This window comes from Calonectris borealis, unplaced genomic scaffold (assembly GCF_964195595.1).
Source record: "Calonectris borealis unplaced genomic scaffold, bCalBor7.hap1.2 HAP1_SCAFFOLD_111, whole genome shotgun sequence".
Classification (NCBI taxonomy): domain Eukaryota; kingdom Metazoa; phylum Chordata; class Aves; order Procellariiformes; family Procellariidae; genus Calonectris; species Calonectris borealis.
This window is the reverse complement of record NW_027441499.1, coordinates 250128-259858: the sequence shown is the minus strand read 5'-3', so window position 1 is coordinate 259858 and position 9731 is coordinate 250128. Positions and strand designations below refer to the sequence as shown.

General features: G+C 48.8%; 2 long non-coding RNA genes across 3 annotated transcripts; both read right to left on the bottom strand.

Moving 5' to 3' along the window:
* Positions 1–2318: 2318 nt before the first annotated feature.
* LOC142076756 (uncharacterized) lies at positions 2319–3996 on the bottom strand. The gene is made up of 3 exons (XR_012671314.1): positions 3798–3996; positions 3662–3714; positions 2319–3276 (listed from the first exon to the last, which is right to left on the bottom strand). It is a non-coding gene; the product is annotated as an uncharacterized LOC142076756 (long non-coding RNA).
* A 1194-nt stretch (positions 3997–5190) lies between these two features.
* LOC142076757 (uncharacterized) lies at positions 5191–7500 on the bottom strand. Of its 2 annotated transcripts, none has more exons than XR_012671315.1 (4): positions 6295–7500; positions 5441–5496; positions 5316–5356; positions 5191–5232 (listed from the first exon to the last, which is right to left on the bottom strand). It is a non-coding gene; the product is annotated as an uncharacterized LOC142076757 (long non-coding RNA). The 2 variants fall into 2 exon arrangements; XR_012671316.1 differs by having other exon boundaries at positions 6308–7500.
* Between the last annotated feature and the right edge of the window lie 2231 nt (positions 7501–9731).

Genomic DNA, 9731 nt, shown 5'->3' with positions numbered 1-9731 from the left:
AGGAGAGAAAACTCTCAGCAAGAAGAATGACACCCAGATAGAAGATACTGTCGGGCAAGACGACCTGTGGGACCATAACGGTGACGTGAGGAGGCTCTGTGGCAACCCCAGAAAAAGGAGTAGAACCTCACGGCCCGTGACAAGAAGATACTCTCAAAACTGAGAGGATGGATGTGCAAGAAGCCTGGCCTCAAGGCCTAAGAACCTAAGGATGCAGGGAAGAAATCCCAGTCCGTGAAAATGGACAGCTGGAGAGCAGAGCTGCTCACGCAGCCAGGAAGGATGCTGCAAAAGATGACCATCCGGAAAGTTTGAGACACGAGACTGATCCACACTTTCAGCTTGTAATGCAAGAAAAGAAGTGCCTATCAGGTGCTATGCTGATGAGTGAAGGCATTCAAGGCCTTAGGGATGGCACCCATGCCCCTCAAGCGCAAAGAGCAATGAGGACATCGAGACCTGAGGAAGGCCTAAGACACAGAAGACAGACCACACAAACTACACAACAGACAGGCTGGAACTGCCCTGCCCAGCGTCATAGTGAAGAGTGGCCAGCTCCCTTTATCTGCCCAAAGCAGACTGTTCCTGGACAGCCCCCTGCCCTACACTACCTTTAAAACCCCTTCATGCAATTGCCAACCTTGTCCACTAAGCCTTATCCACTAGCTCCCCCTGATTCCTCTCCAGCACCAGTGCCTCAAAACTTAGCTTTCAGATGGCCAGGAGACGGAATCCATCCTCAACATGGAAAACCAGTCAGCCCACTGGATTAATCTTGCAGTCGCCAGGTTCCTCTTCATCACCTGCAAAAAACAAACACCAATGCATGCACAACAATGCCATCAGTCAGCATCACATCAGTCAACATGGACCTTTCCCCCAACATCCCTCACCTCAGACATGCTGTGGCATTCCGCTCACCTGCTCCACGCTGATTCTAGTATCAGAGGCTGCAGCTGTCATCGCTTGTGGCGCATATGGTACCAAGAGACACGAAAGCACCTGTCCTGTGCTCCTCCTTTCTGCTACTCAGCTCACCTCAAACACTCATCCAGTTCCAAAGGCAGCCCGCTCAGCACCTGCAAGATCAGGGAGAAGCATCATGGAGAAGATTCACAGAGTTGCTATGTAATACTTTGCTACGAGATGTCAACCCGGCCCACAATTGCCTCACCTTCTCAGGCCCCTTGTCAGCACACAGCAGCAGCACCCCTCCAAGTCTGCATGCAGCACCTGCAGAAACCCAAGCAAAAAGGCACATGCTGAGATACTGCCCAAAACTGCAGCCTGCCCACACCAATTCGTGTCTCACACTCCTTTACCTTGACAGCCCTCCCACCTGGCCTCTGTCAGCTTTGGTTGCCACGTTGATGTTTGTGCACCACCTGTAGACCCAAACAACATGCATTGCTTATAACTTCACCAGCAATACAACACCTGAAAAATAACCGCTAATTCAGCCCACCAATCACCACTCACCCGCTCGCCTTACCCAAGTCAGCTCCGGTGCCTATATCCCACATTGCTCTTCACTTTGTCCCTTCAAATTAAAAAAAAAAAACCACTGTAATGTAATCATATAGCCACCAGTCACATCTTCCCTCTAATACCACACACCAACCCATCTAGTTACAGCACTCTGCTCCGCTCTCCTCTGTTGCCCTGTGGTGCGCAGCTCGTCCCTCTGCATCTGCCAAAAACATAATGATCGAACAAGTCACAGGGTTGCAGAGCAATAGCTTAACAATTCCAGAGGACCTGTTTCCTGTTAAGAACACCATCTAGAATCCAAACAAACATACATCCTGCCTTTAAAAAAAAAAACAAACCCAACCGACAACGTTGAAGCCCCACACATACAACACCTTTGAGATTCAATCTGTTTCACTACCCCTGAACAGCCCCTCCGACACAACCCTGCTCATCCCCATAAAAGCTATTGAAAAAGCTGACCAAGCAGCCTGCCGATGGCTACTTGATCTGAGATGACTGCACAACCTTGGCCTCAACAGTCTAGGCATATCTACATATTAGCCATAGACTCTTGTCGCTATTCCACCTACCCCTGACTCTACACCCACGGGCAGGGCGGCTCCAAGCCAAACGCACACACACACAGACCGACAGTACATGGAATGCTACAGACAACATGCCTCAAAGGCGAGAGAAAACTCTTGGCAAGAATGACAACACCCGGACAGAAGACGCCATCAGGCGAGACGACCCGCAGGACCATGACGGTGATGTGAGGAGGCTCTATGGCAACCCCAGAGAAAGTATAACGTCGTGGCCCGTGACAAAAAGTTGCTCTCAAAACTGATAAGATGTACGTGCAAGAAGCCTGGCCTCAAGACCTAAGAGCGTAAGGATGCGGGGAAGAAATCCCAGTTCGCAAAAAAAGTGGATGGCTAGAGAGCAGAGCCGCTCAAGCAGCTGGGTAGGATGCCACAGAAGAGGACCATCGGGAAACTTCCCAGATAGGAGACGAATCCGCGCTTTAAGCTAGTAATGCAAGAAAACAGGCACCTGATTGTCACTATGCTGATGAGTACAGGCGTTCGAGACGCTCGGGATGGTGCCCAGGCACGTGCCGTGCTCCTCGAGCGCAAAGAGTAACATGGACACCAAGACCCGAAGAAGGCCTAAGGCACAGAAGACAGACCACACAAACTACACAACAACAGACACAGGCTGGAACTGCCCTGCCTGGCCCACGCTAGTGTCATGCTGAAGAGTAGCCGTCTGCCTTTAACTGCCTGAAGCAGACTGTTCCTGGACAGCTCTCTGCCCTACACTGTCCTTAAAACCCCTTCATGCAATTGCCAACCCAGTCCCCTCCCTCACCCAGCGCCAGTGGCCCAACTTAGCTTTCAGACGGCCAGGAGTATCGATCCGTCCTCAACAAGGAAAACCACAATCATCCCACTGGATTAATCCTGCAGTCACCAGGTTCCTCTTCAGTATCTGAAAAAAAAAAAAAACCAACCAAACAAAAATCAATGCATGCACAACAGTGCCGTCAGTCAGCATCACGTCGGCCAACATCAACCTTCCCACAACACCCGCCACCTCAGATGCATGTGGCATTCCACTCACCTGCTCTGTGCTGATTCCAGAGTCAGACAATGCGGCTGTAGTCACTTATGATGCCTAGGGTACCAAAAGACACAAAATTACCGTTGCACTTGCCAGAAATCACCAGCCCCATGCTCCTCCTCTCTATTACCCAGCTCACCTCAAACGCTCAGCCAATTCCAAAGGCAGCCCCCACAGAACCTGCAAAACCAGAGAGAAACACTTCGCTGACTTGCCATATAATACTTTGCTATTAGACGCCAGCCCGGCCCACAACCGCCTCGCCTTCTTGGACCGCTCGTCAGCACACGGTGTCGCCCCTCCGAGCCCATGTGCGGCGCCTGCAAAAACACAAGCTAGAAGGCACATGCCGAGATACTGCTGGAAACCGCAGCCCATGCCGATCTCTGTGTCTTCCGCTCCTTTACCTGGACAGCTCGCCCATCCAGCCTCTGTCAGCTTGGGTTGCCACCCTGAGGTTTCTGCACCGCATGCAAGACGCAAACAACACAGATTGCTTATAATTACATCAGGAATAGAACACCTGAAGAATAACTGCTACTTCAGCTCACCAACCGCTGCTCACCTTGCCCAAGTAAGCTCCGGTGCCTATATCCCATGTTGCTCCTCGCTTCGCACCTTCCAATTAAAAAAAACTTTACTATAATGTGGTCATATAGCCACCAGTCACATCTTCCTCCTAAAACCACACGCCAACCCACCTCGTTACAGCGCTCCGCTCTTCCATCACCCTTGGGTGTGCAGCTTGTCCCTCTGCATCTGCAAAACCAATATCATCAAACAAGTAACCCGGATGCACAGTGATAGCTTAACAATTCCAGAGGACTTGCTTCCTGTTAGGAATACCATCTAGAATCAAACTACAGCCTGCCATTAAAGGAAAGATATAAATCAAAATTAGGCCCTATGCATACAAGCCTTAACACCTTGGAGGTTCCATCTGCTCAACTACCACTATAGCTCACTCTCCCACACAGCTCCAGTCATCCCCTCTGCACCTGCAAAACACTACAGAAATTGCTTTCCTCACCTGCTGCTGACAGCTACTCAGTCAAGATGACTGCACAACCTTTGCCTCGATAGTCTAGGCATATCAACATATTAACCGTAGACTCTTATCACTGTTCTAACTACCCCTGACTCTACACCCACGGGCAGGGCGGCTCCAAGCCAAACGCACACACACACAGACCGACACTACACGGAACGTTACAAACAACACACCTCAAAGGTAAGAGAAAACTCTCGGCGAGAAGAATGACACCCAGACGGAAGATGTTGTCAGGCAAGACTACCCATGTCACGGTGACGTGAGGAGGCTCTACGGCAACCCCAGAGAAAGAGTAGAACGTCGTGACCCATGACAAGAAGTTACTCTCAAAACTGAGAAGACGTACACACAATAAGCCTGGCTTCGAGACCCAAGAAAGGTAAGGATGGAGGGAAATGATCCCAGTCAGCAAAAATGGACAACTGTACAGTAGAGGTGCTCACACAGCCAGGAAGAACGCCGCAAAAGATGACCATCTGGAAAAATCCAGGATGCGAGAGCGATCCACGCTTTAAGCTAGGAACACAAGAAAACAAGCACCCGATCGGCGCTACGGCGGTAAGTACAGGCATTCGAGGCCCTAGGAATAGCGCTCGAGACCTGAGGACGATCTAAGACACAGAAGACAGACCACACAAACTACACAACAGGCTAGAACTGCCCTGCCCAGCACATGCTGGTGTCATGCTGAAGAGTAACCCGCTCCCTTTACCCGCCCAAAGGAGACTGTTCCTGGACAGCCCTTTGCCCTACAGGAAATTTAAATCCCCATTCCTGCAATTGCCAACCTTGGCCCCTGCCCCCTCGCCAGTGCCAGTCCCTCAACTTAGCTTTCAGAGAACTGGGAGGTCTGAATCTATCCTTGACAAAAAACAACTCATCTGGCTGATACTTTCCTGCAGTTACCAGGTTCCTCTTCATCATCTGCAGAAAAGAAATACCCGCAACACCAGCAGTAAGCATCATGACAGTAGACGCCAACCTCTTCCACAACAACCTCATCCTCAGAAGCGCCGTGTTGTTCCGCTCACCTGCTCCACGTTGATGGCAGAGTCCGAGGCTGCGGCCGCTGTTATTTGTGGCACCTAAGATACCAAGAGACAAAATTACCATCGCACTTGTGCGAAATCACCGGTCCTGTGCTCCTCCTCTCTACTGCCCAGCTCACCTCAAATGCTCATCCAGTTCCAAAGGTGGCCTGCACGGCACCTACAAAACCAAAGACAAAAGCTTCATGGAGCTGCCGCAGGATACTTTCCTCTCGGACACTGACTGGGCTGACGCTCGCCTCACCTTCTCAGACCACTTGTCGAGGTGCCGCTTTGCTCCTCGGACGCTATGTGCGTCACCTGCAAAAATCAAAGCAACAAAGCAAATAACGCATGCCTCACTTGACTATCCTGCTTATCCTAGACCCATTACTTAACTGCAAGAATAACTCAAACCACCCACCGACATACAAAAATTACAGTTACTGCCAGATGACTCAAATATAAATAAAGACCGATTGGCCAAATGCCTAAAGAAGTACGGATAGCAAATGGCCGTGGCTGGTGTAAGACAGACTCTTCCTTTATGGATAAATAACTCTGTGAGCTACAGCATGGAGAACCCCTCAGTAGACAGCATGCTCAAATGAGAACACTGACATATACGGGACAGTAGATTGAGCTGCCAGAAGCTACTTGCAGACAGAATGCTACTACTAGATAACATTCCACTATAAAGTCTTAAACCAAAACTGCATAGTAGTTACAGGAGAGCTGAGTGCAGACAGATGCCAAATATGACTTGATGGTCACAAAATCTAATGAAGACAGGCACCAAAAGTCTAATAGAGACCGCTCAGAGCCAAATGCTTGATAAGAGATGCTTCTTGCAAAAATATGAGCTCGATGAGGAAAAGCCAAAGGTGATGCGGACCAAGCTATTAAAATCTCAATACAGAAGTACGCATTACTTCAGGTGGCGGGATGGTTCTGCCAGGTTGGTCTGACCCAAGCACTGGGTTCTAACACCTGTCCAGTGGTATACGTGATATCTCACAGCCTCCCATCTAATAGACAGCTCCCCAGTCCAGGTCCCTGTTATACATGTCCCAGCCCCCCTCAGCCCCATGATGAAAATCAAACAGTGAAAATAAGGACTCTGCTTCATCACCTTGGCCTCCGAAAAAAGCTTGCTTCCTCTGCTGATGGTCGACACCAATATCCTCGAGCTGTTCCTTGAATGTGGGCTGACCCTTGGGTGCCTGTACTGCCAAAGGAAGAGAAAATAATTATGCTCTTTGAACATGCTCCATCATCCTCTTGTTCTTCAAGAAATCAAAAGAAAACTATCCCGATCGCTACATTATAGAAGTTTGTGCAGGAGATGGCTGAGGCCATCCCCATAAATGGAAAACTCTGCTATGGCCCTGCTTTGCCTGTCAGCGACAGTGTCCACCATCGGGGTGCCACAAACCCCTTCATGAGTCGCTAAGAAAATCATACAATTAGTTAAAAACTTCTGGCAAATAAGATATGACCTAAAACCATGTGTACCCCACCTTACCCCAAAACCAGTCAGACAGCTGGCTTCCTCCCACACAAAACTCAAATCTGCAACAAATAGACAGAACAGAACAACATTACATCAAACAGAACAAAATCCTTACCCTCTGACACGCTCCGAAAGGGATTAGTGCACCCACATAATATATACTCACACTACCCACCCACGTACCGGCTTCCTCAGGGTCAGCCCTGTAAAGACGGAAGGAAGCCCGACTCTACCTCCCCAGGTGCCCCGGCATGCCACACCCCTCTCTGCCACTCCCATTGAGCGAAAACACTGGTGATGATATCTGGCAAAAAAAGAAGAGCAAAGACAGTCACAGGGACCTGCATGTCAAAAAATGACCTGACTTAACCTGCAGGAATAAACAAAAGAAGTCCTACAAAAAAAATTCTAACTAAAAAAACAGAAAATATTACAAACCCATGAAGCTCAAAAAGACAGGACATTGTACCACACAGCAACCAAGACTGCTAGACAGATGAAGCCGTGAGGACAAGATGTCTGCCACAAAAACAGCTTGAGCCCAATTACCTATAAAGCCCTTTAGGGAATTACAGCAGCAGTCGGCCAATGGAAAAACCACGACGGTGTGATGTGGTGACTCAGAGATCTAAAATGGACACCCTTTCGCTACAGAAACTGATACTAAAACAAGAACAAGAGAACTGACGACTGACACTAGAGCAAACTTCATTGGATGCTTGAGGAAAAAGGCACAACTGGGAAAACAAAAAAAGCTTGTGTGTCCAGAACTGCAGTAAAGGAAACACCCTTGTCTGGAGATTCTTATGAGCACAAACACCACACATCTCCAAGAAATTCTAGGGAAGACAGCAACGCAAGCCTGTGCTGAAAATAAATGCCTAGCCAATACCACAAAGTAACAATGACTGTGACATCCAGAAGGATGCAAAAAATAAGTAAGTAAAAGGTACAGAAGTAAAGACCTCAGAGTTCTGGAGGATATATTTTGATGTACCTTAACATACCTAATGCTTTCCGAGATGAGACTTCTCTGACGTTCAGCCCTCTATGTTGTAATGCGGAGGCCCGGATGGTTTACTCTGCATCTCCCATGGCTTTGTTGTATCTTCCATCAGCTGCAGACAGACTAAAACAGAACAGACCTCATCAACACCCAAATCCAACTGCAAAACCCACCTCAGTAAGGCTCGTGAACACACCTCCCTTTCCCAACCATCCCCTGGTCCCAGAATTTTAGAAACCCCTTCTCTTCTCCTCAACTGTCAGGGAAGGAACTCCACTCCTTCCTGACAGCTCCTGCTCTGTATTTGCACCCCTGAACCCCCTGTGTCGGCCGCTCCTCGGGAGCTGCTCTTCCCAGCTATGCCCAGTCTTCTGCAAGCACCTCCTGTCTTCCATCTTCCCACAGACTCTGACCTCTGCTACAGCCCCACAAAATAAGTGAAGTCCTGACGCTTATAATCTACGAGGGGCTGGCCGCAAGCTGCATTGGTTCTAGAGACAACATGATACTCTGTGGGCAATTGGGAAAGGCCATAAGCCATTCCATATGCTGAAAGACACTATGTCTTATGTCCCCGCTACTTTCTTGAACAATGCTAGAACTCCATATGCAGATGCATACAAGATGCTCACCTCAACCCCTGCTAAATACTCTCACCATTGCTCCTATCAAGAGATGATGTCAACAGCTTCTGCAACATACAGCAAAGCTGGTGAAAAACAAGGTTCCATCTTCAATAAAGTCAGGAATTCTAAAACAATACAATGCACCTGGAATAAAATAAAAACCAAAGCCATATTATTAAACCATCTTTCCACCTCTGAACACCAAATACAAACCTACTGACCTGGAAAAAAAACCCCAACACATACAAGTGTACTTTCTTCTACACATGTAGCTGAACCTTGACTTGTCCTGAAGCCCTTAGCTTAAACAGACACCTCTGCTTCTCTAAATATCAAAACATGACTACCCAAATAGCTTAGACAGCTCAAAAGCTACCTCAAAAGTGGCAATCAGCTGAAGGAACAGCAGACCACCACCTCCAGAGAAGCCCAGCAGCAGAACGAGCTGCCTGAGGAGAGGCTGTACCTCATATACCCCAGGCCCCGCCCACCACCCTTCCCACAATCACCTGGCAAGGGGGAGGAGCGAACCACCAGAAGGGATAAAGGCAGCCAGAGGAGCAGCAGGGAGTTTTCTCACCTGCCTGAAGTTTACAGCATACAAAGCACCAAACAGAGGAAGCCCCCCTTACAGCAAACAACCATACCTGCTCTTTTACTACAACTGCATCTATTGCATCAGCAATGTGACCAGGTAGGGTCTTAAACTTCATTTTTCTGGGGCGCAGATAGAAAAAGATAGATGTCATACTAAGCTATGCAGGAAAGTAGATCATTCAATGCAATAAAAATATCATTATTAAGAATTATGTGCTTTGGTTTCCTCTGAAAAACCCAAAATGCTATGGGGTTAGACTTAATTTCTAGCAACACCATGCATGCTACCTAACTTTCAACATACCTGTATTCTGGATAGGACTGAACGACAAAGCAGAATTAGATCCTGTAAGAACCCCTTCTCAAAAATATCTCTAGATGCAAAGCAAATTATTTGATGTAAATCACCAACAATTCAGAGACCCCCCAGGGGCACCTAGAGACGCCCTGGAGCAAACCAAGAACCCCCAGAAGCACCCCAAGACCCTCAGGAGCATCCTGTGGGCACCCAGGACACCCAGGAGCACCCCAAAAACACCAGAAGCACCCCATGAGCACCCAGAGATCCCCAGGGGATCCACGAGGGCACTCAAGAGACACAAGGACTCCCCAAAGACCCCCCAGGAGCACCCCATGGGCACCCAGAGACCCCCAGGAGCAACCAAAGACCCTAGAAGCATCCCACAGGCACTCAGAGACCACCAGGACTGCCCCAAGGGCACCCAGAGATCCCCAGGAGCAGCCCAAGGGCACTCAGGAGACACAAGGACTCCCCAAAGACACCCCAGAGGAACCCTAAGGATACCCAGAGACA